This window comes from Tamandua tetradactyla, chromosome 8 (genome assembly GCF_023851605.1).
Source record: "Tamandua tetradactyla isolate mTamTet1 chromosome 8, mTamTet1.pri, whole genome shotgun sequence".
Lineage (NCBI taxonomy): Eukaryota > Metazoa > Chordata > Mammalia > Pilosa > Myrmecophagidae > Tamandua > Tamandua tetradactyla.
The window spans coordinates 54,420,276-54,423,454 of NC_135334.1; the positions used below are offsets into that span (position 1 = coordinate 54,420,276).

The 3,179-nt window shown below is 36.9% G+C and overlaps 1 pseudogene; it reads right to left on the reverse strand.

Moving 5' to 3' along the window:
• Positions 1-1,299: 1,299 nt before the first annotated feature.
• On the reverse strand, positions 1,300-2,466 carry LOC143645104 (centrosomal protein of 44 kDa pseudogene; annotated as a pseudogene).
• Positions 2,467-3,179: the final 713 nt, after the last annotated feature.

A 3,179-nucleotide genomic window follows, 5' to 3' on the forward strand; every position in this document is an offset into this window, starting at 1 on the left:
AATTTATATAGAGAAAGAAGCTGGTTTTGAAGTCCCTGAACCTGGATCTCCAGCACGGCCAGCGAGAACTCTGTCGCTGAGCTACCGTGGCCCGTCCCCCAGGTTTTTTTAATACACAGAACATCTGTTTTCTTCCTATACATTATGACAAAGTTTCAAATATAAGCCTTTATTAAAAAAACAGAACTGCTACCCCTGTATGGTAAATTTTAATTTATATTTTCTTAAAAATATATGCTTCAGGGCCACGGTGGCTCAGCAGGCAAGAATGCTTGCCTGCCATGCCAAAGAATCGAACCGGTTCGATTCCCGGTGCCTGCCCATGTAAAAAAAAAAAAAAAAAAAAAAATATATATATATATATATATATATATATATATATATATATATATAATATATAAAATGTATATATATATAATGTATATATATAAAAATGAGTATAAGCGCTGACTCATTATATTGACATTTCTTTTAGTCTCCAGTATCTTAGAGCAGCTAGAAGTAAAAACCTAAAATTGTGGAATAGCAACCCATACCAAACTATGCAATCTGTTCTACAACTAATTGTGCTTTGTTTTGAAATTTATTGTTTTTTTGTATACATTATTTGTCTCACAAAGAAAAAGAAAAAAGGTGATTGTGATGATAAAAAAAATTCCTTCTAGCCTCCTCTATTCTAGAGCAGCTAGAAGGAACAATCTGAGAGGGTTATGCGGTAGCTCATGACAAACTCGGATCGTCTTGTAACTACTTGTTGAAGAGTGCTTTAAAAACTATTGCTTTTTTTCTTTCTTTGCTCTGTATACATGTTATATTATACAATAAAAAAGTTAAAAAATAATAAGGATAAAAATAAATAAATAATGGGGGAGATAAAGGATAAAAATTGGTTAGATTGAAATACTGTGAATCAATGAGAGGGAGGGTTGGGGTATGGGATGTATGAGTTCTGTTTTCTTCTTTTTATTTCTTTTTTTGGAGTGATGCAAATGTTCTAAAAATGATTCTGGTGAAGAATACACAACTACATGATAATATTTTGAGTCAGTGATTGTATAACATGGTTGGACTGTACATGTGTGGATATTTCCCAATAAAAATATTTTTTACAAAAGTATGCCTCAAAGAGGCAATCTAAGTTATTTGCATTCTCATTAGTAATCCATAAACAATTAACTTTTTTCTCAGAAAATTAATTTATTCAATATTGAAGAAAAATTCTTAAAAAAAAGCATATTTAAATTGTATAGAAAATTCTTAAAATACACAACATACACAGAGCCCAAGTCCTAGAGAAGTTCATGTAGAAAATTCTACAATTAGTGATTTTGGACATTTCAATAACTGTAGTTTCTTCAAACATTTTTTTAACCTTCCCATTTTTTGGATTGTTGTTTCCTCTGAAATTTCTTTCAAACCACAATAATTAATAGTTGAAGTTCTGAGAGTTGAATCTGATGATAATGTATTATACCCAGAAGACAAAATGAGCCTTGCTGGCCTCTCCCCTTCGCTTTTCCTGTCAGGATGCACAGGATCCATCTCTCTACTGGAAGAACAGTCTTCACTCGTTTCATTAGACTCTACATATTCATCATTCTTTTTTAGCCAAAAGCCTTTCTGTTTCAAGAAGAGTGACAAGGCTTAGGAAGATTAGCCCAGGTCTTTTCATTCACCATCACTTTTCCTTTCATTTTTTTCCTCTAAGCAGTCTAACCTTGTCTCTATCCAAGTCAGTTTCTTAAGCTTCTCCTGGCATTCAGCAAGCATAGCCTGTAGTGGAATCGTCTCAGTGTTAGCCTTTATATCTTGTTCAGACTTGATTTCAGGGGCCTTAGCTTCAGGAATCTTTTGTTCAGTAGCCTTTAAATGCCTCATTAACATTTCTATCTGTACTTAAAACATCTTCAGGAATGTCCACACTATCGTCATTGTACAGATGAGGGATCACCACAGCTTTCTTCTTTCCTGATGTCATAAGCCTGCTAGTGATGTCAATGCCGACAGGCTCTGTGGGTATTTTCTCATTATCCAGAGGCTCTGACTTATCAGAACTGATTTTCTTTCTTTGTTGTGATGAAAATCTTCTCGAGACTACTCAACTCCTTGTGCTTTTTCATCACACAATTTAAAACATCACAAATAATTTGTGTTTTCCATTCCACAAACCTATTTTGGAGAAACTGTGTTTTTGTCAAAATTCATTTATAATTAAATTGATCACGAAGAAGCTTATAGACAGCATCTATAAAGCACAAGTCATTCTTTGCTATGATCTCTACATTGGACTCCATCAGAAGTTCTGCTACATAAGGTGCATATGATGTGAGAGAGCAGCGGATGCTGGGTAAAGATGCTGCTGTTTCTCCCTTTATCAAACCTATACAATCCATCTCTTCAGGATAATTTAGCAAGTGAAGCACATTCTAGATTCTGCAAACTTCTCTTAAAGGCATTGATTGCCATTAGTCAACATTCGATTCACCTCTAACTCTTGAAGTAATTACAGTTTTCACTAGGATATTCGTCCCTGCCTGGGGTCTTGGAAAGGGAAATGGAGAGAGGCGAGTTCTGTCCAACTAGGGCGTAGCCTCGCGGCTCCCCGGGCTCATCCAGCAGCGGAAACTGAAACAGAACCGGAGCCCGTTCTCCAGCGACGCGTCTCAGCGGCCGGGCACGGCGCCCAAGCAAGCTCTTCGCGCTGACCCTTTTTATTTGGACGCACCAGTGGCAGCCCGCCTCGACCCGCCGCCAGCACTGCAAAGCTGCGGGCTCCTCAGCGTGCCCGGACTCCTCGCTGCAGATTCCACATCTCCTTAGTCCATACCCCTCGGGAGAGTGACTAGGCTGAGAACCTTCGCAATGGCTCCTCCCCTCCCAAGGTGCAGTTGAGAAGTCTGTATAATCTTTGATAAGTCGTCAGAGAGGCTCGGGCTGCCAAGTGAGAAACAAGGAATCTATAGCGAATCATCCATAAACAAGTAATTAACTTTTAAAATACTAAAAACAATAGTAGAAATAATAACTCAGTAAAAAATCGTTTTCTTTAGATTAAAATTATTTTAACTACTAGCTAAAAAACACACAGTGGGAAATTTCTGCTAATGGTTAAGAAATGCAATATAAAGAATGGATTTATTCTCCCCCGTGATTCATTTGAGTTAATTTTTATGATGTCA